Source organism: Rhinatrema bivittatum, chromosome 15, assembly GCF_901001135.1.
Source record: "Rhinatrema bivittatum chromosome 15, aRhiBiv1.1, whole genome shotgun sequence".
NCBI lineage: Eukaryota > Metazoa > Chordata > Amphibia > Gymnophiona > Rhinatrematidae > Rhinatrema > Rhinatrema bivittatum.
This window is the reverse complement of record NC_042629.1, coordinates 31,168,311-31,194,344: the sequence shown is the minus strand read 5'-3', so window position 1 is coordinate 31,194,344 and position 26,034 is coordinate 31,168,311. Positions and strand designations below refer to the sequence as shown.

The 26,034-nt window shown below is 41.3% G+C and overlaps 1 protein-coding gene across 2 annotated transcripts in view; it reads right to left on the bottom strand.

Annotated features, from left to right (window-relative positions):
* The window catches only part of TMPRSS2 (transmembrane serine protease 2), a 101,348-nt gene that overhangs the window by 53,586 nt on the left and 21,728 nt on the right, over positions 1-26,034 (bottom strand). The window contains exon 2 of one of the 2 annotated variants that reach the window (XM_029578584.1): positions 23,075-23,174. The exons of the other annotated variant lie outside the window; for it this stretch is intronic. The gene's annotated coding sequence lies outside the window, so the exon portion shown is untranslated. The remainder of the gene's footprint in view (positions 1-23,074; positions 23,175-26,034) is intronic. 2 annotated transcript variants of the gene reach the window in all.

Sequence of the window (26,034 nt, the reverse complement as noted above, 5' to 3'; positions counted from 1 at the left end):
ACAATGGTTCTGACAGTGAAATTGCTAGCTGGAAGTGTTGGGAGATTTGTTTTTTTACAGCCTTCCCCTACTTTGTAAGAATGAATTATCTTCATTTTCAAATATTCAGACAGCTTCTTTGAGGAGCCCATGGTTTATTTATTTATTTATAAAATCTATAACCCGCCTTGTGGTGGAGTGCCACAAGGATCAGTATTGGGAATGGTTCTGATGATACTAAGATCTGCAATAGAGTGGAAATGCTGGAAGGAGTAGAGAGAATGAGACGTGATTTAAGGAAGCTTGAACGGTGGTTGAAGACATGGCAGCTGGGATTCAATGCCAAGAAGTGCAGAGTTATGCATCTGGGGTGTGGTAATCCAAAATAGATGTATGTGATGGGGGGTGAAGGGCTTCTGTGCATGGAGTAAGAGAGGGACCTTGGGGTAATAGTGCTGAGTGATCTGAAAATGGCGAAGCAATATGACAAGGCAAAAGCTAAAGCTAGAAGAACGCTGGGCTGCATAGAGAGAGGAATAACTAGTAAGAAAAAAGAGGTGATAATGCCCTTGTACAGGTCCTTGGTGAGGCCTCACCTGGAGTATTGTGTTCAGTGTTTGACTGTATCTCAAAAGGGACAGAAACAGGATGGAGGCGGACCAGAGAAGGGCGACAAATGGTGGGGGTTCTCCATCAAATGACTTACAAGGAGCAGTTGAAGAACCTAAATATGTATACCCTGGAGGAAAGAAGGTGCAGGGGAGAGATGATGCAGATCTTCAGATACCTGAAAGGTTTTAATCAAACCTTTTTCATTGGAAATAAATTATTAGAACTAGGGGTCACAAAATGAAACTCCAGGGAAGACTCAGAACCAACATCAGGAAATATTTCTTCACAGAGAGGGTGGTGGATTTCTGGAATGCCCTTCTGGAGGAGGTGGTGAGGACAAAAAAGTGAAAGATTTCAAAGGGGCCTGGGATAAACACTGTGGATCTCTAAGGACTAGAGGTTGGAAATGAAGAAAGAAGTGCATGGGGTAACTTGCTGTGTGGCGTTTTCTACCCTTAACCAATAAGCCTTCATACTGTTGATACAACTCCAATATTGCTCTCTGCTCCAATATTACTCTTTGCTTTAATTGTAGGGAGGAAAAAGGAAAAAAAAAAAAAAGGAAAATCAGACACAGACAGCAACCAACAAGGACACTAAATTTTAAGGTCTGGGAAAACAAATAAGCATAGGGGTAACTTGCTGATGCGGCTGTTACTACCCTTAGGGATAGATTTTTAAAAAATGCGCATTCGCGTACTTTTGTTGGCGCATCAGTCGCAAACAAAAGTATGCTGGATTTTAGTAGATACGTGCGTAGCCGCGCGTATCTGCTAAAATCCAGGATCGGCGCACGCAAGGCTGCCAATTTTGGGCAGCCGGCGCGCGCCGAGCTGCGCAGCCTGCCTCCGTTCCCTCCCCTCACCTTCCCCTCCCTTCCTCTACCTAACCCACCCCCCCGGCCCTATCTAAACCCCCCCTACCTTTGTCCGCGGATTTACGCCTCCTGGAGGGAGAAGTAAATCCATGCGCGCCAGCGGGCTGCTGGCGCGCCGAGACGCGACCCAGGAGCGGTTCCGGAGGGCACGGCCACGCCCCCGGACCGCCCCGGGCTGAAACCACACCCCCGGGCCCGCCCCCGAAACGCCACGTCCCGCCCCCAAAACGCCGCATCGATCGGCCCCGCTCCCGAAACGCCCCCGACAAAAAACCCCGGGACTTACGCGAGTCCCGGGGCTCTGCGCGCGCCGGCAGGCCTATGGAAAATAGGCGCGCAAGGCCCTGCTCGCGTAAATCCGGGCGGATTTACGCGAGCAGGGCTTTTAAAATCCGCCCCTTAACCAATAAGCCTGATACCTTTGATGCTACCACAAGCTTGCTGGGAAGACCGGATGGACTGGTTGGTCCTTTTCTGCCATCATTTCTATGTTTCTATCTGAAATACTAGGAGCCCATGGTTGTTGAATGTAGTCCAGAACAATCACAGCCTGAGAGATTAGAAGAGTTTAAGTATTTGTACAACCATGGGATTGTCTTTACAAGGCTAATTGAAGGCCTAATGAGTCAATCATCTTTTTAATCTTAAAAACTTAAAAAAAAAACAAAACACTGAATCAACTGGAATGGTATCCAAACTTTTGTACATGCCATATTCACTATTTTATTTTTTTCAAACTGCTACTATTCAAAAATAATTTTGCATTAAAAACTGTAGAAAAATATCATGTTTAATCTTTGTATAGTGTAGACGATTTTGTTCATATAAAATTTGACCAGGGTGCCTAAACCTTTGCATACAACTAATACATTTCTTGACTATTTGTTTGTAGCTCCTGAAAGCTAGTCAAGAAATGTATTGGAAATAACAATACTTAGTTGGACTAACAACTAAGTAATCATACTAACCATTTCGAATAATAGAAGGACTAGGGGGCATTCCATGAAGTTAGCAAGTAACACATTTAAGACTAATCGGAGAAAATTCTTTTTCACTCAACGCACAATAAAGCTCTGGAATTTGTTGCCAGAGGATGTAGTTAGTGCAGTTAGTGTAGCTGGGTTCAAAAAAGGTTTGGGGAAGTTCTTGGAGGAGAAGTCCATTAATGGCTATTAATCAATTATACTTAGGGAATAGCCACTGCTATTAATTGCATCAGTAGCATGGGTTCTTCTTAGTGTTTGGGTAATTGCCAGGTTCTTGTGGCCTGGTTTTTGGCCTCTGTTGGAAACAGGATGCTGGGCTTGATGGACCCTTGGTCTCTGTCCCAGCATGGCAATTTCTTATGTTCTTATTCTAGAATTGCAGAGCACAGACTGTACATTCCGTTGTGCACTAAGCCCACTAGGTGGAGGCTCCACACCTTCATAATACAATGGCTTCCTCCAGCTCAACTGGAACCAGGCTCTAATGAGCCACTAGTGTTATAAACCACCAGTTTTCTGAAGGGCCTGGTATTTGTGGCCCATTGTAATCCTTACTCCTGTCTAGTCTAAGCATCACATTCACAGACAGAGGACACCGTCAGCCACTCTCTCAGGAATCCAATGTGCAGGCACCGATGTCTGACCAGTAAATGGCAATGTTAAGTGATTACTCCCAAACCACAAATCCTGCCTTCCCCCACCCCATCACCCTCTATTCTGACCCAGTAGCAACCCTAATCTAAGAAACAGAAGCTGGGCTCAGGAACTGAACTTCAATGAAATACAACCATACTTGCCATACTGGGTCAGACCAGTATCCTGTTTCCAACAGTGGCCAATCCAAGTCACAAGTACCTGGCAGGATCCCATGTGGTAGATAGATACCAAGATGCTTATCCCAAGAATAAGCAGGGGATTTCTGCAACTCTACCTTAATAATGGTTTATGGACTTTTCCTCCAGGATCTTGCCAAAACCTTTTGAAATGCAGCTATACTAATTGCTTTCACCATATCCTCTGGCAACTAATTCCAGAGCTTAATTATACGCTGTGTAAAAAATTATTAGTTTTAAATGTATCACCTAGTAACTTTGTTGTGAATCCCCTGGTCTTTTGTAATTTTTGAAGAAGTAAACAACTGATTAACGTTTACTCATTCCATTCCACTCATTATTTTATAGACCTCTATCATATCTCCCCTCAGCCGTCTCTTCTCCAAGCTGAAGAGTCCTAACCTCTTAAGCCTTTCTTAGGGGAAGCATTCCACTCCCTTTATCATTTTCGTCACCCTTCTCTGTACCTTTCCTAATTCTGCTGTATCTTTATTGAGATGTGGAGACCAGAACTGCTTGCAATACTCAAGATGAGGTCGCACCATGGAGTGATACAGAACATTATGATATTCTCTGTTCTAGTCTCCATTCCTTTCCTAATAATCCCTAGCAGTCTATTTGCTTTCTTGGCTGCTGCTGCACACTGAGCAGAAGATTTCAAACATTATTTATTTATTATTATTTTTATATACCGGCATTCGATCTGAGATATCACATCAGTTTACATTCAGGTACTGTAGGTATTTCCCTATCCCCAGAGGGCTTACAATCCAAGTTTTGTACCTGAGGCAATGGAGGGTAAAGTGACATTAGCAACAATGATACTGAGATCCTTTTCCTGAATGGTGAGTCCTAATGTGGAGCCTTGCATTGTGTAGCTATAATTTGGGTTACTCTTCCCTAAATGCATCACTTTGCACTTGTGCACATTAAATTTCATTTGCTTGCCATTTGCATGCCCAGTCTCCCAGTTTTGCATGGTCCTCTTGCAATTTCTCATAATGCTCTTGCGATTTAACAACTTTGAATACATTTTTTATCTTTGTTCCTATTGCCTGGTCATTTATAAATAACGTTAAAAAGCATTGGTTCAAGAACTGATTAGAAAGTAGTTCCCCTTAACTCGACTTTTAACCATTTGAGTCTTCTCACCAAACAAATTCTTCCATTTCAGGACTTTTAAATAAGTGTTGTAAACTGCTAAGTTTTAAAAAAACAAAAAACAACCCACCTTTATATTTCACTCTGGCATCAATAGGAAGCCAGTATAGCTGACCCAAAACAGGAGAGATATGAATCCTAAAGCTTGCCCCTGCCACGGTGTGCACAGCTGCATTCTGCGCTACCTGGAGAACTCAAGTGGTAGGTTGGTAACGATATAGAGTAGCAGTAATCCAATCCAGTAAAAACTAGGGCTTGTAAGACTGTCCGAATGTCTGTGGCTCAAGTAATATTAAGCATTACCCTCATCATGTCAAAGGTGGACCTTGCATCTGTGTTTACCTGAGGATGCTTCCTTAAATCGGAATCTAAAAGGATGCCAAGACTCTTAATGTGGCGAGAGAAATTTCACATTTATCAAAAACAAAATTTTGAAGACTTATCTGCTGTGAAATCTGTCAAGTATCATACCCTGGTTTTTGTGACATTCAGAAGTAGTCTTATTTTTCCTGATGTGGCCAAAGAGACAAGTCAGAAGGAAAGGCTTTTTTTCAATAAAAACAACGCACTATTGGCTTGGGAGCTACATTTTTCTTAAAGTTCCCATGTAAATGTGAAGTCTATTTTCAAGGGAATAGGAGTTTGTTTGTTTTTTGTTTTTTTAAGATCCTGAATATTTGAAAACCTCTTTTGTTGACAAGTCTGGGTAATGGCATTTCAGGGTTAGGGGTATAGTTAAGATTATTTGGCAGAAGTCACTGGCAATCGGCTCTATGTATTATTTCTTTTTCATGATTAAGTTAATGTCCTTTATCCCTCCTAGATGGGGGACTAATGGCGTTTACCAACATTGTCATTTATTATGTATTTTCTATGTTTTCCTTATTTGTTGGCCAATCCTTGTTTTTCTCAATCTTGTATTGACTAAAAAACAAAGTTAAAAAAAAAAAAAAGTAGACTTTTGCGATATAGTGGAGAGAGACTGTGAGAAATATCCCTGCTGAAACCATTGTAGTTGGTTACACTCTCACAGGGTGGCTTGTTACAAGGTCAAACAGCAGCTGCCAGAGTAGCATTTGAATTCCAGCTTTTAAATACCTGAAACCAGCAAACCTTTAATCAATGATGGGATCATAGCCGGCCACAGACCAGCAATGGAACGGATAAGGATGGTGACAAGCTCCTTCCGAACACATCAAGAGATGACTGTTGTAGGGCTGGTGGTGGCTATAAAGCACAGCACAGGAGAGTGCAGTCCTACAGTATTCTGATCTGTGGTATCAGAAAAGCTCAACGTCTTTCCAAAACACAGACCGGGTTCAGGGGGACAGACGTAGTCTTTACACAATAATTGAATGACGGATATACCATAGAGTCTTCTCTTGGGCGATAAAAAAAAAAAAAAAAAAAAAAGACTCTCCACCTGAGCCTCTGGCTATAAATCATGGCCACTGTTGCAGTGACCATGCTCTACATCCTGTCTTCTCTGGTGCAGATGGGCCAATGCCACAGCAGCACGAGACGGGATTCTGGGAGTCAGGATTCGTTCATGACTAATAATTTGAATGGTATTTTGCCGTCAAGGGAGCATGTAAATACCACACTGTGGTTCAGATACAAATCTTAAACCTTAAAATGTTATTCATTTTTTTAAATTTAATGAATAAATGTATTGTGTAATCCCTTGCTTGGGTCTTCCCCTCAGGAAAAGGGGCACACACCTGCAGAGGCCTGGAAAACTCTGTGCAGCCCCAGGGGCTCTTCAGATAGGGAAGAAGCAACTTGCTTCTAGACCCAAAGGGATCAATTTCACAGTCACTCAAAAAAAATGCCCTGAACACCCAAATTTATTCTAATCTGCAAAGAAAAAAAAGTTTACTAAAGCAAAATGCAAAGTGGTAGGAAATCCAACTACTCTTCCGGAATTACAGTCTCCCAAAAATACACAATACGATCCCAGGTGTGTCTGCAGCCTTCCACGTCTCGAAGACTTTTCCCAGAATCAGACATGGGCTGCTCTGTTACTATTACACTCTCCCTTGTACAGTGTAAGTGTTGAAGCCCCTCTATAGACGACTCAAGAAAGATGCCTTCCACATGGATGGATTACTTTACACGGATCATTAGTAAAGACCTAGAATCCCTCGCTATTTATTTATTATTTTAATATAGTGTTAGTAGAATGTTCACTAAATTCTAGGAACATGGGGTCTGGAAGCTCTTCCTAAATTATCAGACTTGTTTTTAATCAAAATAAGATGTGTAGTAAAATGTTTGTGGGTTTTGTTTTTTTTTTAATGTTTACATATTTCATAAGTGGAACACCACCCCAGGTTGGGTGGTCATGATAAGTATATGCACACTTCTGAGCTTTGTACTGCACCAGCATACCCTTGCAGCCTCACATCCTGTTATATATGTTATCACCTAAATATAAACCTGCAGGGCAGGGCTTAGAAAGACAAGATAGCAAACCTGAATTTTGATTCAAAGATACCAAAACATTCCCTTCACCCCAGCACTCCCTTTTATCGCTGGGAGGGAATCTGTAAGTCAACAGTTTTTAACCAAGGTAACATCAAACTAGCCTTAAAGATAAACATTTGTTTAGCTTTATTTTAATGTAAACTTTGCAGTGGGAGGTTTGGAATTATAATAAGTTGAACTCTAAGGTTGAGTATTCACGGTTATTAATGAAGGGGTAGGAACCCTTAACTTTGTTTTTGGCCCTCACCTCCCCTCCAGGACAGGGCTGCCAACTGACTCTGTCATTAGAACAGGCTAATCCAGTCTGTGCCCGGGCTTAGAATTCAGATTTCCCCTAAGATAATCAGAACTATATATCCATGCACAGACTGAGAAAAAGCCAGGACTGAATTAATCGGGTTCTTCTCGACAGGGTTCTTCTGACAGAAAGAGAGGCGACTAATTATGAAACGTAATATGGTCTTCAAATCAGAACAAATGAAACCTGCAAAGTGGTTTTCTGACTGATGGGGGCAATGATTTCACACCTGTGCCGTATTTTTATTTAGAATATTTATATTCCTATCTACCATTCTAGGAAAACAAGAGAGTCATAAAAAACAGAAAATCAAACCATAACAAAAAAATTCATAAAATGAACCAAAGATCATCAACTGTGAAAACAAGATACAATCAAACCAATAAACAGATAAAACCATAATATTCAATAGAAAATAAAACTAAAATTGACACAAACAAGAATAGAAAATACACAATTACGCTCAGATAATAAATTAGAGCAACAGATCTGTCTACTTTTAAATAGACTGCATGAAAAAGATTCAGAAACTTCATGCCTGTCAAAACAAATATCCCTTCCATTTTTCCAAAAGGCTCTGCAAAGGTTCTTTACCTAGTATCCCACAGGCAAAATAACTGAAAACATGGAACCTCTAACAATTGGGCAGCAGATCGTCATCTGGAGGTCCAGAGAGTTTTAACAATGACAACTGAGTATGACCCATTGATCGATAAAGTTTGGAATATCCTAGTCGGAATTTTAAAATTGAATTCTCCATGTTCTCGGTAGCCAATGCAATGAGAAGAGGCCTGGGGATGAGTGTTCATATCTCCTTGCACCTGAACAGATTGCAATGCAGAGATGGTTGAGGCTGGCAATCCAACATGAATGCTATTACAATAATCTAACCCAGACAGAACCTGGGCCTGTAATACTGAACAAAAGTCAGCCGGCTCTGGAAAAGGCTTTAACCTTTGAAGCCCATTTCATTTATAACATGAGCTCTTAACATTTTTACCACATGTCAAAGCCATGGTAAAGTGCAGGATCCAAAACAATACCAAGCTTGAACATGCCAATCAGGTTTGCAGAGTCACTTGAGGACCAGCTCCTGAGCTGAGCTCTGGCAGAGGCTCTCATCCTTAAAAGTATTTGTCATCTCTTCTCTCTCCCATTTTTGCTGGAACCCTTGGGTCAAGAGTTTGCTTTCTATATTTTCCCCTTTTTAGGTTTTTGTGCTCGGTAGTGTTGCCGTTCATGGACAAATTTGTAATTCGGAAGGACTCCGAGATGGCCACGGATGCTAAGAAAGCATTGACAGACAAGGCCCAGACGTCTCCCGAGTCTTTTGCCTGATTTTGCTGTATCTTGAGGAGATGGTTAAAGAAATTTCTGCAAAGGTTTCCGAATTTATTTATTTTATTTATTTATCATGATGGCTCCTACCTAAGTTTCCTCTTGCATAGTGTTTACATGTCTAATGGTTTGGTGATCCCCTTTTGCTAGCTTTTGGATTTCAAGATGGCACCTTGGAATTGGAAGATGGCACAGTTTGTGACAAATGGGTGCAGTTCTATACGCTCTGTCTGACACTGGCACAGTCTTTGACTCAACCTATTTTTGCTAATTTATTTTTGTGTGTGTGTTGGAGGTTGATACATTGTAACTATCGCTCCAGGGCTGCAATGCTTTTGTTTCCCTTTTGCTGGAGAAAGGGATGAGTAGACACTATTACAGAACATTTTCTTCTACTTCCTTTTCCAACTGGAAAGGTTTAGATTTCATGCTATATTTCTCATGTTTGACAGTCTGCTGGGGAGGGTGTGTATGGAGGATGTACTTGCCAGTTTAAAAAGGGTATTTTTTTTTGAGGGGTAATAAAGTGCATGATGCGAGCCAGTGCCGAGGCATGGGTGTGCTTTTGTGAATGTTGCTGGATATCTATTACAGGCTTGGAGTAGGTTGCCATGCGAGGATCATGTGTTTCCTACATGGGGATTTGGCTGGTAAGTCTTCTGGGGTAGTTTAAGATGTTTTGTTCTCCTGTGATTTTTATATTTTGAGTTTTATGGCTGTGGTTAACGTCTTTTTTAAATGTTGATGGGAATCATTCTCTGAGGGGGAAAGAAATGCTGACTTTTTTTCTTTTTTAAACACAAGGGCCATCTAGACATGGGAGAATACCTTAAACTTTGTGGTGATTGAATGGGGCAATGATTTTCTGTTTCTTTCTCTAGGCATCAATAGGAGGTTGCTATTTTAGTTGATAAATCTTTCCCTTTAGTAGTGCAGAGGCAAGAGGTGGATCGGCAGGTGTGGTCTTTGGTGTTTATAGGTGAATTGGCACAAACAGATTATTTGTAAATAATCATTTTTTCTCTACGCAGATGTCTAAATCAGTGCTTCTCAACTCAGTCCTTGGAGCACATCTAGCCAGTCAGGTTTTCAGGAAATCCACAATGAATATGCATGAGATAGATTTGCATACAAAATAGGCAGTGCACACAGATCCATCTCTTGCCGGTTAGGAAAACAGATGCCTGGGGTTCAGGAAATGGACACTTGTTAGTTGAACGTCTGTTTCCTGCATCAGATGGTCAAGTGTGTTTTTTTTTAAACTTGTTTCTTAAAGGTTTTCCTCCTACTTAATATCACAATGATATTAAGTAGGAGGAAGTACAGAAAAGCAGTTTATTTTTACATCAGAGTGAATGCCAAATAGCCTCATTCACATGCATTTGCATGTGATGAGCGCTATTAGATTCACTCCGTGTCGGACGCACGTTGAATAGGCGATAATCCCCTTATTGCACTAGGGGATTGATTAGTGCCTATTTAACCCACGTCCTACTGCAGGTTATACAGTGTGCTCGGCTGAGTTCACTGTATTGCATCAGCCCCTTTTATTGGCTAAACGGCGAAATATACCTTTATGTGCTCTCATCAGGATGGTTATTCTGCCAAAGAGTCTGTACCCTTCGCAGAGGATACCTTGATGGGTAAAACTTGTTGACATTACGGATTTTAGATCTGCTATGGTTCACTTTATATGGAAGGGTAAAGAATCTCTTATTCTAAATTGACCTCAGACAAGGGTAGAGGTGGGTTAAATATGCCCAGTTTGCGATGATACAATGCTGCCTGTCAGTTTTGTTTGATATCTTACTGTGTACTGTGGACAAATTTAACTTTGTTTCCCTGTTGTTTGTGGAGGGTCATCAGTTTTCATAGTCATTATGCTGCATTATAAAGAGATGCAGATTCCCTCTAGCTTTGGGTCTATGATTTTGGCATGACGATGGGGGAAAGAGCTTTTCTTCAATTGTATCCCTTTCGCACCCCTTTTCTTCAGACAACAATGTTAACTTTCCCCTAGGGTTGGAGCAGGATTGGTTTCACATTTGGAAGATGAGGTGATTGACCAATGTGTGGCCTTTTCTGTCTAAGGATCTGACATCTATTGTCTCATTTCAGGATTTGAAGGCTATAAAGAATATCCCTAATGCTCATTTACTTGGTTACCTGCAGGTTCGATATTCTATTCTGTCGCTTTCTCCTCAAGAGGACTAAGAATTGGAATCAGAACCTTGATTACTACTTGCTTAATCTCCCAGTGTCTTTTAATAAAATAGTATCATGGTAAAAAAGTTTTAGGGATAAATGTTAGTTGGATTATTTTACATGGTCGGCACACAGCGGGGTAGATTTCTTTACTAAGCATTTGAAGACTGGTTTCCTCTCCCTGTTTACATTGGTTACCGATTCTTACTCCAAGGAAACAAGTTAGACTACTGCATAGAGCTTATTTAGACAGATTTAAAGGATTTAGGTTTCACTGTTTTACTTGTCTCATGATGGCAGGGAGTATTTTGCATTCCTTTTTATGGTGTGTTAAACTGAAACCTTTTAGATTGAAGGTGCTGGATAGGTCTGAATTGATTGCGGGTTTCAGGATCCCTCTTCCATTCCATATTCTGTTTAGGGACTTCATCTGCAAGCTTCACAATTAGCAGAAAGGAAATTTGGGTTTATTGCTGTTCCCCTAAGAAGGCGATTCTTAAGATCTGGGGAGTGGTGCAAGCCTTGAGAGTGGCTACGTGGGAACAGTTCATGTCTATTTATGAAATAATGTTTTACATTCCAAGTTTGAACCTTCTGTTAAGAGGCAAGCATTCATCTGACTCTGGCACGAGTTTAAGAGCACTCTGTCTGGGGATGTACAAAGTGGGATAACCTCTCTAGACATCAGTGTGAGCGAGGTTGTGCTGTGATGAATGCCTGGTACTGGGATGGATGTTTACTGTGGGGGGGAGGGGTTAGGGATGAAGTGGGTTACTGGATGCGTTTATATTGAAAACAGTGTATTATGTATAGTGACTTTTTTTTTTTTTTTTAACTCTGTATCTTGTTAGTATTTTTTCCCATTTGCCACTGTAATAATCTTTTAACATTAAAAAAAGAAAGAAAATGGCATATTCATGTTCCCTGTTTGAGGACATTGGGATGGCATTATGAATGTTTTTTGATAAAACCATAATTTCAGGGTTTTTTTTAATATTTAATAAGCATTTATTTGCCATTGAGTGTTTAATTACAGAAATATAAATAGTGCTCTCAGAAAAAGCATGGGAAATAGTGGATATAACTGGAGTACAATACTGATCATCATCTGCATAAATTCGATATTCAACACCTAAACCTGACAACAATCTACCAATATGCTGCAAGTACATATTGAAAAGCACAGCCAAAAATGCAGATCCTTATGGTTTGCCTGTTGTCAGTGGGTGCCATCAAAATACTGTTTGCCCGTACCTGATCTGCTGAAGACTATTTGATATACAAGATAAACCAAATTAGCACATGCCCAACTACACTCATTTTCCTCAGCCAAGATATTAAAATAGAAGGGTTGAGAGTGTCCAATGCAGCAGAGATATCTAACACTACCAAGATGTATTTTTTTCCACTGTCAAAACCTCTGTGAAAATCAAGAGCAAATAAAGAGAATTTCAGATTTATAACCCTTTCTGAAACTATATGGATGCTGATCTAATATCTTGTTACCATCCAAGTGATACTATAGTTGTCACAAAGTTTTACACATATATATTTGCAACCTTATTTGAAAAAAAACAAACTATAGCAAATTATTCAGCTGTAATATCCTGAGAAGTCTAAATTTAAAATAGTGTTGTCTCTTGACTGACAAGTGTTTGCAGTTCATCTGACTCTCATAATGGAACCAGATAGCCAGAGATGCCATTTCTAACCATCACATACAAACACACTTGTGAGTGCAGGAGTATGAACAAAACAAACAGCCATAAATCAGGCTTGAAATAAAAGACGCCTTACAAAAAGAAAAGGAAACCTCTTCTCAATAGGGTGAACCCCCTTTAGACACCCAATGTTCAATTCTTTGGGGTGAACTTTAAGATTTGTTAGCGTTAAAAGGCACATATGTGCAATTATGTGGGTCTAGCGTGAGCAACTTGAATTTAAAAACAGACCGATTACACACACATATGCACGTGTGCGAGCAAGCCCATGTGTGGAAAAAAAAAAAAAAAGAGGCAGAGGCAGGGTATGTCACAGGCATTCCAGGGCGGGGCCAACATTTATGCACGTAAATCTATTTTAAATCTGGCGGCCGCAGTGCATGGTGGCTTGTTAGCCGCGCATATTTAATTCTGCTCTTCATGAGCTGCAAGTCTGCATACATTTCTTTTTAGGTCTAAAATGCATGCATGGGTGATGGTTCTGGGTAAACTGAGGGGAGTGCAGGCTGAAGAACCAGAGGGGTCTGAATGATTTTGAGATGGACTGGGCAAACTGGTGGACTAATTGGTAAAACTGGGAATGTCCTTCACACGAGCAGGTTTTAAAATCCACCACTCTGCAAGCATTAAAGCAGTCAAGGTTCTAAGGAAGAAATGCAAACTACACTTGCTCATGCACCTGCTTATATTTAGGAGCACATATACATGTGATGGGTATATTTTAAATCTTGCGCACACATTTGCATGCACCTGTGCGCTGGTTTTAAATTTTCCATCCTGTGTTCTGCATAAATTCTCAAACCACTGCCACATGTTCAAATAGTCCAACAGTAAAAATGAGAAGTTTAATATAGCAATTCCCTCAATGGAGTAATTATCTCAGAAAGCAAAGGTTGCTCCCTAAGTGGCTTTGAAGATGTGAGTATCACTGGTAGATATTCAAATCTCTACTCCCAAAACGGCATTCCAAACACTCACACTGTCTCTCATTATGTTTAGGCTATTGTATCAGTTGATTAACAATCTTAAAAAGCTCCTCCAGTCTACAGTTAGTAGCCCGAATCCTTGTAGGAAACAAACTTTTCGCTTTATCTGACATCTATGCAGTTTTAGTTGTTGAAAATAAATAGCTTTGTCCTCTATAGTTTTTGTCTTACGCCAGTGCCTTTCAATCCTGTGTTTTTGTATCTGAGACTGAAGTTCAGGACTGAACCAAGGAGCATTTTTCGGTCTATAGGGAGTAAAATGTTTGATAGATGCAACCAAATTTGGAGTGCAGCGTTGGGATTCATGCCAAATGCCGTGTCAATGCTGTTAACATCAGTTAGCTGTGACTGAAGCATAGGCAGCCAAGTTTTAGATAGCTGAGAAGGATCAATGAATGGGCACTTCTGGATTGTTGCACAGGTAAAACAAACTGGGACTTATGAGCTAGTATCTGACTAGGTACTTTGATCTTTTATAAAAATGACAAGAGGCAAGTGGCACCTTATAGACTGTCAATTTATTGAGGCATGAGCTTTCAAGGACAGAGTCCACACCATCAGATGAATGAAGCTGAGTACAGGAGATGGGTAAAATATACACGGGGAGGGGAGGGGGAGAATGCAGAGTAAAGAGAAGGAACTGAATAAGGTAGGGCAGAGTAATAGGATTATAGGTCAGCCTGACAACAGAGATAAGGGTGAAAAAGAGGATGATTTGAGAACAGATCTGAAGATTGTGATCCAACCATGGAATTTGGGACACTATATAATATAACAAATCAATTGAAATCAGGTTTTAGTTAATAAAAAAACAAATCAAGTGTATGGTCATGGTGGTGGTTGGCCTACTGAACAATCTGACGCCAAGCAAGATCAGACAATGCAATCAGAAAATAACCACATGTTTTAGAAAGGAGAATCTGATCTACCCATAAGTTGAAAATCGTCCAATACAATGTTCTTCTCAAAATTCAGATTTCACAAGCTACTAAAGCATCAATGATGAGAGAATAATTGGATTTTCATAATAGAAGTGGGCCAATAACAGATGAGGAGTAAATCCAAATGCAGTTATTGCTAACATATTTAGGACCCAGCTGAAGATCCACTAAACTTGGACAGGGTCAAGTGATTTCTTAACTGCAGTCAGTAAACCACTTCCTCACTTATAAACTTAAGGCTGAGAAAAAAAAATCAGGTAAGAAGATGGCCACAACTGATTTAAGAAGACTAAGGCATTACCAAGCAGCCAAGAGTCAGTGGCACTAGAGACATTGGGTTGCTCATCTATTAACAGATCAAAAATTAACTCGAGCCTTTTCTTTATCAAATGAATATTAAACAGATAACATTCTGATAATGCTGTGACTTTAAGAACATAAGAACTTGCCATGCTGGGTCAGACCAAGGGTCCATCAAGCCCAGCATCCTGTTTCCAACAGAGGCCAAACCAGGCCACAAGAACCTGGCAGTTACCCAAACACCAAGAAGATCCCATGCTACTGATGCAATTAATAGCAGTGGCAAGAGGTTAAGACATGAGGTGAAAATTGTGTTTTACTACAATGTTTTGTGTGACAAACACCAGCAAGACACTCAGTACACACAAAGGAGCGTTCTAAGGAGCTTGTTCGTGCTTGCAGCCCTCTGGCATCTGACATGGATTCTTCAGTCCCCCCTCGGCTCAGATGTCATTAGGGAGGAGATGGAGTTAGACCAGGAATGCCTGCGCAGGTCCCAATCTCTCCCCAGCAGTTGGAGCTCAAGATGGTCCAGCAGAGGCAGTAGGGCAGATGGAGAAGGCGGCTCCGAAGAGCAGACAAGGTCCCAGGAGAACATTGGATGCTGGCTCTTCAGTCCCTTCCCTCCTGTCCCCACGTCAATCCCCCAACACTTGGAGCTCAAAGAGGTAAGAGAGCTCAAGATGATTTGGCAGTGGCAATAGGGCATGTGGCAGAAAAGGCTCCAAAGGCAAGACAGAATAGAACGGACATGACATCAGTAAAAAAAAAAATAAAAATTTACCCCTATGCCTTACAACATCCAGCCCTCTCTCCTACTCTCCTGGAGAAGAAGTGTCTAGAATACTCCCAGAAAGCCCTGCTTGCAGAGGACACATAGGACACTGGACTGTACCATTCCCTAGGTTAGGGGATAGCATCCTAAATGGAAGGCTTGGCAGCTACTTTATAAGTCTCTCAGTCTTCAATCTCTCAAGGCCAATGGTAAAGGCAGGAGAAGCCCTTTAGAAGAATCTAAGACCTATAAGAATGCAATGTGGCTGTGCCAACACACACTAACTTCTATTACAAATAATTGTAGAGGCATGACAGAAGTGATTATGGGAAATATTAAACTCCTTCCTTATTTGCTTTATAAGAACCCTTTGTTTACATCAATACTTCTGGCTTTTGCAGCCAGTGTAATTGAGGAGCAAGATATCTGCTGGAAATGGCGAGAGCTCTGTAGCTGAGTCATCGCCACTTGCCCCATCTGCAAAATCGAGATCAATAAACCTGGAAAGATTCCCTACAAACTCTCGAGCAGTCCAACTTCCCTGTGAAATCTGTAGAACTAGGTGGTCATGATCTGGAACTCCAAGGGGTAGACTCCGGAACGACAACAGGAAATACTTCTTCACAGAAAACATGATGGATACATACCCTGGAAGAGGTAGTGAAAGTAAGAACGGAAACGGAATTGAAAAAGTCATGGGGTAAGCACAGAGGATCCCTGACAGCTAGAGGATGGAAAGGAAGAAAACGGAGGAGTAGTCTATGGTAAGTTTTGGCATAATATTTCTGTATGGGGTAATCTGTTCAGAGCGGCAGTTACAACCCTAAACAGACCGGGTAGACTGTTTTGGTTTTTTTCTGCTGTCATTATCTATATTACTATAAATAACCTTCCCTTTGCAGCCTGACCTGTTTTTCCTGTACTTTGTACAACTACACGTGATGTGACGAGCAATGCATGCTACAAAAGCAGCAGCAGACGTCACCTATGACCTGCCAGCCTCTGCCGAGGGTTGAGAGTAGAACAAGCCACAGCCAGTTAGGATAAACCAATCTCACTTTTGACCCCCATACTAACTGTAAATTCTGACAAGATTTCAAAGTCTTGGTTTGCAGCCAGTGTGGAGCACATGATGATAGCCACACAAATCCATACGGTGACTGTATAGCCCCCATGTTAGCGGGGAGGAGCTGAGCTTGGTTTTCACCCTTTCCATGCATGGACAAAAGTTTCTGTTGCCTGAGAAACTGGAACTACAAGTCCCTACATGCAATAGGGGTAAAACCAGAACTGGAACAGTCTCTCCTTACTGACAAGCAGATCTGCCTCATTTCTGTTCTGTCCTGTCCTAGGCTCCCTTAAGCACTGGTACAGAGGGGCTGCTTGGAAGTGTTCCCATTCAAGCCCAATGATAGTGCTTCAATCTGACTGGCTCATTATACACAGCTACCAGAATGCTGCAGTATAAAACACACAGAAACATGGTGAACTGACAGCATCAACTGACCTATATCAAAGTCATGGAACCAACAATTAGATAAGTACTTAAGACTTGCTATACTGGGTCAGACCAATGGTCCATCAAGCCCAGTATCCTGTTCCCAACAGAGGCCAATCCAAGTCACAAGTACCTGGCAGGATCCCAAGAGGTAGATATTCCATGCTGCTTATCCCAGGGATGTGCAGGGGATTTCTGCAACTCTACCTTAACAATGATTTATGGACTTTTCCTCCAGGAACTTATCCAAACCTGTTTTAAATGTAATTACACCAATAGCTTTCGCCACATCCTCTGGCAATGAATTTCGGAGCTTAATTATGCATGGAGTAACATTTTTCTCCAGTTTTTGTATAAGAACATAAGAAATTGCCATGCTGGGTCAGACCAAGGGTCCATCAAGCCCAGCATCCTGTTTCCAACAGAGGCCAAACCAGGCCACAAGAACCTGGCAAGTACCCAAACACCAAGAAGATCTCATGCTATTGATGACAGTAATAGCAAAGCACATTGCCTAAGTCAACTTAACTAACAGCAGGTAATGGACTTCTCCAAGAACTTATCCAAACCTTTTTTGAACCCAGCTACACTAACTGCACTAATCACATCCTCTGGCAACAAATTCCAGAGCTTAATTGTGCAGAGTGAAAAAGAACTTTCTCTGATTAGTTTTAAATGTGCTACTTGCTAACTTCATGGAGTGCCCCCTAGTCTTTCTATTATCCGAAAGAGTAAATAACTGAGTCACATCTACTCGTTCAAGACCTCTCATGATCTTAAAGACCTCTATCATATCCCCCCTTAGCCGTCTCTTCTCCAAGCTGAACAGCCCTAACCTCTTTAACCTTTAACTCATAGGGGAGCTGTTCCATTCCCCTTATCATTTTGGTTGCCCTTCTCTGTACCTTCTCCATCGCAATTATATCTTTTTTGAGATGCGGCGACCAGAATTGTACACAGTATTCAAGGTGCGGTCTCACCGTGGAGCGATACAGAGGCATTATGACATTTTCCGTTTTATTCACCATTCCCTTCCTAATAATGCCAGTGGGCATTTTGGTTAAGACAAAGCCCTGGAGCATTAAGACACACCTTAGCATCCCAATGCTTCTGGCGGGCGGGGGGGTTAGCTATGGCTCTTGATTTGTAGCTAATTTCAACTCAGTGCAGTTTGTGATTTTTGAGGCAAGCCGTATTATTAGGGTATGAATAATCAGTTCATTATCATACACACGGTTGCCAGCGCACTATCACTGCGTTAGGCCATTTACTGTGTGGTAAATGAAGCCCTAAATTAGAGTTCAGGGACAGATTGACTGAAGTCTCTCTACACGGGTTCCCTGGTTACAGAAAACAAACTGCTTTTAGCCCGATGAAACCAGATTAGCAGGATTTATTTGGTCTCCTGAGACCCACCAGGATCTGCAGTATGGATAAGATTTGGAAAGACTATTGCTTATTTAGACATTCACTTATTCAGCTAGATTATGATTGCTGGTTATTTTGTGGACTGAAGTTCTTATTTCATTCCAGTTATTTTTATTTCATTTTAGTCTGTGATTTTGTTTTATTTTATGTTAACATTTTATTGTAATGTCACCTTGGGCCTCGGTATTTGCGACTCACAAACCTTTAATAAACATTTTAACCTGTTTGTGTCTTGGAATCTGCTGGGTTTTTGCCTTGTAATCTGTTATTAGTGACCCTGCTTTTCCCTTGTGTGGTAAAGGACTGCAATGTAATTTAGAGTTTGGGATCTGGTTAGCTTCCTGTCTCCTCCCAGACTCTGTTCATTAAATTTAACAATCACAGATAGTCCCCCCTTCCCCCTCTGAAAACGATTCTGTAAAATCACAGGACACTAGCGAGACTTAGCCCTTCCAGTGTGCACCAATCACACTGGAAGGGCTAAGGGGGATGGTACCATACTATTTATTCATTTTTACAAATTTTTCAAGCACCAAAACTTGAATTACAATGCATACCAGTCAAGTCAAATATATAGCAAAGGTAATTAAGTAATTTGCTCTTTTTTAAACTACTAAAAATAAAATTATACAATATGCAGCTTATAACGAACATCATGCAATAGCCCTCAATAGATCCAAGATCATCACAATCTCATTAAATTATAATTACAAAAACAATAGGGGTAATTTGACAATGGGAAAACAGCTATATTGTAACTAGATCTTCAGGTACAGCGTTTATGGAGTTACTGGGCTAGAAGTCAGAGATGAACTAAGTATATTCTGCTTTTTATTGGATAGAAAGGAAGTTAATTGAGAAGGCTGGTAGAATATATAGGAAAAACCATGACATTTAACCAAACATTTACAGGGATATTAAAAAAAACTAAAACTCCCAATTGAAGAACTTGTGATTTCAACAATAGAAATTGTCTTCTTTTCTGAGTCTGCATGAATAAATCAGGAAAGATTTGTATCTTGTGTTTCAGGAATGTCTCCTTCTTTTATAGGAAATATATTTTGAAAATCCACTCTCTATCTGCCTCCAACAGAAAAGTTACCACAAGCGTTGATGTCTCAACCAATTCTTCCTCGGACTGCTCCAATACTGCAGACTGATAAAATCAATTTTAGGTGGAGCCTTAGGTTGCAAAATTTGAAAAAGTCTTCGAGTCTGGTTGTGTTCTCTTTTTTGGAGGTATATAATATGCCTTAGATATTATAGCAACACTTCATCTTTGAAGTTCAAAACCTCTGACATATACCTCTTCCAGAGCTCTTTAGGAGCAATATATGATAACTTTGGAAAGTTTATACACCTTAAATTCCTAGCCCGAAGCTGGTTTTCAAGATTTTCAACTTTAAAGTGTAAAGTCTGATGTTCTTTAAATTAGTTCATGCTGAACATTGATGTTACTCTCTGTTTTTGTCTCGATAAGTTGTTTTGATTTGCTTTCCATTAATCCCTCTTCAGCAACCCGCAAATGATCATCCATCGAATTTACAACCTTTGAGAGGCACTGTTTGTGTTCAGAATCTGGATAGCCTCCCATATTGTCTCCAATGAAAAGACTTGGGGGGAGCCTTACCGGATTCTGATGTGTAACCGATAACTGTTCAAATAACATTCTTCCTGGCTGCTGCCGCCGCCTTTCTTCTCCCGCTGTAACCCCTCCTGATACCCAGGCACAGCTTGAATTAGTTCAGAGTCTCCTTCCCCCGAGTGCTTAGGCCTCCGGAGGAGAATCATCTGGTAAGCAGACTTCCAGCTCTTGTGGTTCTCTCTGCTGCTTCTGGGTGCGTCTCCGCGCGGGATTTTCAGGGGGAGATCTTTCCTCTGGTGACAGCAATGTTAATAATTCTAGATTGGGCTCGGGCTCTTCTTAACCCCCCCCCCCCCGAGACCCGGACAACAAATCCTTTGCTGGAGTTTTTTCTGCTTCCCGACATTTGTGGGCGTCCATGGGGCCCACAACAGGTTGAGTCGAGGGAGGCTCCGAAGCTATACGCTCCCTCGCTCTCCTCTTGCAAGCAGAGTGCGGCATTTGCAAGATTTTTTTCTCCAGGTGGAACAGAGACGCTCACAAGCGTCCTACCAAGTCGCCATCTTGGATCCCCCTTTACATCTACTGTTTGATACTTACACAGTCTGTGATGTGCCGCCAGCTTCTTACCAAGAAGCTCTCACCAATTTTGTTATACTTGATGACACACTCCTTTTCACAAAATTTTAACCCTCCACCACTTCTCTCTATATAGCAAAAAATAAGTTATATGTTCTCTCTACAGTTTAATACTGAATATATGTGTGCTTGATATTGTGAGACCTCTTAATGGTTCAGCAAACCGGTCAAAAAAGGAAACAGAATGGTAGGAATTATTAGGAAAGAAATGGGGACTAAAATGGAGAATGTCATAATAGCTCTGTATCACTCCATGGTGAGACCACACCTTCAAAACCGTGTGCAAATCTAATCACCGCATCTCAAAAAAAAGATATAGTTGCACTGGAGAAAGTACAGAGAAGGGAGACCAAAATGATAAAGGACATGGAAATATCGTACATAGGCTTGTGAAACTACAGAGATCCCTTCTTACATAAGAACATAGAACATAAGATATGCCATACTGGGTCATACCAAGAATCAATTAAGCCCAGTATCCTGTCTCCAACAGCAGCCAATCCAAGTCACAAGTACCTGGCAAGTATCCAAACATTAAATAGATCCCATGCTACTAATGCCAGCAACAAGCAGTGGCTATTCCCTGTTAATAGTTTATGAACTTCTCATCCAGGAACTTATCCAATCCTTTTTTAAACCCAGCTACACTAACTGCTGTAACCATATCATCTGACAATGAATTCCAGAGTTTAATTGTGTATTGAGTGAAAAGAAATTTCCGATTAGTTTTAAATGTGCTACTTGCTAACTTCATGGAGTGCCCCTTAGTTCTTGTATTATCTGAAAGAGTAAATAACCGATTCACATTTACCTGTTCAAGTCTTTCATATCCCCACCCCCCCTCCTCAGTCGTCTCTTCTCCAAACTGAACAGCCCTAACTTCTTTAGCCTTTCCTAATAGTGGAGCCATTCCATGTTTTTATTATTTTGGTCTCCCTTCTATGTACTTTCTTCAGTGCAACTATATCATTTTGAGATGCGGTGATTAGATTTGCACACAGTTTTGAAGGTGTGGTCTCACCATGGAGTGATACAGAGCTATTATGACATTCTCCATTTTAGTCACCATTTCTTTCCTAATAATTCCTACCATTCTGTTTCCTTTTTTGACCGTCACAGCACACTGACTGTGTCATATGCAAATTTGATCACCTCACACATTGTACCCCTTTCCAGATCATTCATAAATATATTAAAAAGCACCAGTTCAAGCACAGATCCCTGAGGCACACCACTGTTTACCTTTTTCCTCTGTGAAAACTGACCATTTAATCCTACTCTCTGTTTCCTGTCTCTCATTTCATATCCGAGACATTCACATCTGAGAAAAGGACCTATGTGGTATCAATAGCTCATGTACAACATTTTCGTATAATACTTATATTGTTTCAATAAAAGCCATAATACTTATATGTATGTATTTATTTTTTTTTATATACCGACATTTGTAGGAAACATCACATCGATTTACAATATAAGTCAAATACACAATTAAAATACAAATAGAATACATTATAAATCATAAAAAAATCTAGTTTCACTGGATTACATATTTTAAATCAGTAAACTGAAAAAAAAATGATTTTCCTATCTTTGTCATCTGATTGAGGGTCACTTTTTCTAAATCCTTTTCAGGGTCCCCTTTCCATTATTTCCCCCCCCCCCCCCCCCCCCCGTCTTAAATCACTATCTTCCCCTTTGATCTAATGTTTTCTTCATGTCTCATTTCTCCTCCAAATCTCTCGCTTACATCACTATCACTTCACACTCTTGATCTTATACCGCCTTCTCCCTCACTCTTATCCTTTGCAATCTCTCCCCTCTAGTTCACTCCATCTCTTCACTTTCTCGTCTCCCACCATTGCCCATCTCAGTCCTCCATATCTCACTAGGTTGCCCCGCCCCCAATAAATCTCCTATCTAGCTACCCTCTCCCCTAATAGCCACTCCCATCTCTCTCACCATTCCCCATCCTTCCCACATTGACCTTCTTATTCTCTCATCTAATTAACTCAGCTTTTAATGTTTTCCCATCCCCTCCAGTTTGGCTTCTACACCCCACTATACCCACCCTCACGCCCTCGTCTCCAATTATCTTCTCTCATACTTCCCCCTTCTTTCTCTCTCTCTCTGATTGACTCTTGTCTCCAGTCATCCCCTTGAATAATATCCCTCTCCCACATATATTCTCTGGTTCTACATCATGCACCCTCCATCAACCCTTCTGAGTCACATACTCACCCCTCTTCACCCCTCTCTCCCCCACCCATTCAATATCTATGGCTATCTCCCTCTCCTCCAAATCTAGTTTTCTCTCACCATCTTCCACTTCACAACCTCGGTTCTGTTAGTCTCCCTCCCCCCTTCACTACTCTGACGAGACAGGAGTGGTGCCACAGGATTGGAAAAAGATGATTAACCTTACCTCAGTGACAGGAAAATTAAACGGATGCTCTGCCGAAGAAATGGATACTTTGCTATCTACGAGCCAGTGGTTTGCAGGATCTGAAGCAATCTGGTTTTACCTGAGGAAGGTCATATCAAATGAATCTAATTGAGTTTTCTTTTTTTTTTTTATTGCGTGACTACACAATTAGATCAAGGACAAGCACCTCATGTGATTTGCTTGGATTTCAGAAAACAAATTTTGATACAGTCCCACATAAGAAACTAAGAAATTGCCATACTGGGTCAGACCAAGGGTCCAGCAAGACCAGCATCCTGTTTCCAACAGTGGTCAATCAAGGCTACAAGTACCTGGCAAGTACCCAAACACCAACAAGATCCCATGCTACTGATGCCAGTAATACCGTAGCAGTGGTTATTTTCTAAGTCAACTTTATTAATAGCAGGTAATGGACTTCTCCTCCAAGAACTTATCCAAACCTTTTTTAATCCCAGCTACACTAACTTCACTAACCACATCCCCTGGCAACAAATTCCAGAGTTTAATTGTGCGTTGAGTGAAAAAGAATTTTCTCCAATTAGTTTAAATGTGCTACATGCTAACTTCATGGAGTGACCCTAGTCCTATTATCCGAAAGAGTAAATAACTGATTCACATCTACCCGTTCTAGACCTCTCATGATTTTAAAGACCTCTATCATATCCCCCCTCAGCCGTCTCTTCTCCAAGCTGAACAGCCCTAACCTCTTCAGCCTTTCCTCATAGGGGAACTGTTCCATCCCCTTTATCATTTTGGTCGCCCTTCTCTGTACCTTCTCCATCACAACTATATCTTTCTTGAGATGCAGAACCAGAATTGTATACAGTACTCAAGGTGCAGTCTCACCATGGAGCAATACAGAGGCATTATGACATCCTCCATTTTATTTGCCATTCCCTTCTTAATAATTCCTAATATTCTGTTTGCTTTTTTGACTGCTGCAGCACACTGAGCCGACGATTTCAAAGTATTATCTACTTTGATCTCTTTCCTAGGTGGTAGCTCCTAATACGGAACCTAATATCGTGTAACTACAGCAAGGATTATTTTTCCCTATATGCATCACCCTGTACTTTTCCACATTAAATTTCATCTGCCATTTGGGTGCCCAATCTTCCAGTTTCACAAGGTCCTCCTGTAATTATCACAATCCGCTTGTGATTTAACTACTCTGAATAATTTTGTATCTGCAAATTTGATTACCTCACTCATCATATTCCTTTCCAGATCATTTATAAATATATTGAAATATATAGAAAAGCACTGGTCCTAGTACAGATCCCTGAGGCACTCCACTGTTTACCCTTTTCCACTGAGAAAATTGTCCATTTAATCCTACTCTCTGTTTCCTGTTTTTTAATCAGTTTGTAATCCAATAAAGGACATCACCACCTATCCCATATCATTAAGAAAATGAGAAGCCTAATAGTGGTTCTCAGGAGGTTGGAATGAATTAGAAACCCGTTAACTGACAGAGGACAGTGGGTAGTGGTAAATGGAACTCACTTTGAGCATAGAAGGATGGTTAGTGGAGTGCCACAGGGATTGATTCTGGGGCTGATTCTGTTAAATTTCTTTGTGAGTGATACTGTGGCAGAGTTAGAAGGAACAGTTTGTCTTTTTGTGGATGACATTAAGATCTGCAACATAGTGGACACCCCTAAAGGAGTAGAAAGATTAAGAAGTGACCTAAGAATGTCTGAGGAATAATCAAAAGTTTAGCACTCAGTACCAAAAAGTACAGTCTCATGCATTTTGGGTGCAGATATCCAACAATGCTGTACCTGAGGGGCTGAAAGACTGGTAGAGAAACCCTGGGGTGATCTGAAGGTAGCAAAGCAAGGTGATAAGACAGTAACTAGGGCAGAGGGTTGCTGGGCGGCACAGGCTGAGGCATGCACATCAGGAAAAAGGAGGCGACAATGCCCCTGTACAGGTCGCTGGAGTACGGTGTTCGGCGTGGAGGCCGTATCTCAAAAGGTGAGAGAGGTCAGGTCCAGGGAAAGGCAAGCAAAATGGTGCAGGCTCGCAACCAAATGGCATAGGAGATGAAACCTGAGAACCAAAAACAGAGGAGGGACAGACAGGAGAAATACCTGAAAGGTTTTAATGCTGCACGGGAATCAAACCTCTCCCAATGGAAAGGAAAGAGCGGGACTTGAGGTCATGATATGAGCGCCAAGGGGGTGGATTGAGGATTAATGTCAGGAAATAAATACTCTCTCGCAGAACATGCCCAGCGTGCCCTCTGGAAGAGGCGGGGAGGACAAGAACGGTAATCGAATTAAAAAAGGCGCGGCATGAACAAGAGGAAAGGAATGAGGAACTGAGGTAACCTGTGGTGATTTTAGTGGAACATTTCGGCATGAGCAGAGGGACAGTTTTAACACCGGATGGATCTTTTTGGTTTTTTTCTGCCGTCAATTCCAGGGTCACTATGGTTCTCTCTCGCACACTCCATTACCACCTTTGGTCCCACCCCCTTGGGATTCCCTCTTCTGGCATTCACACCTGCACCCCCCCCCCCCCTCCCTAGGTCTTATTTATGTAAAAAATATTTATATTCTGCTGTGTTAAGCCGATTACATAAAAAATATATATAAGAAAAACAAAGGAATAAAACAAAGATTAAAACAAAACACAGACACAGCCTTGCACGCCCCCCCTCCTCCCACACAGCTCTCAGGCCTCCCATCCCCCCTCCTCCCATCACCTCAGACAGCCCAAGTCTGTATTGCTGTTTTCAGGGAGAGGAGAGGAAACCATATTCACCTCCCCCCCCTCCACTACCCTTCCTCATGTGTCCCCAGCATTCAATCCAACCCCCCATAGACAATCCCCTCCTCTGAAGCCAACTCCTCCCTCCCACCACAAATCCAGCACACCCCATTGGATCTCTCATTATCATGCCACTTGAAATTGCCTTGACGTAAGTTAAT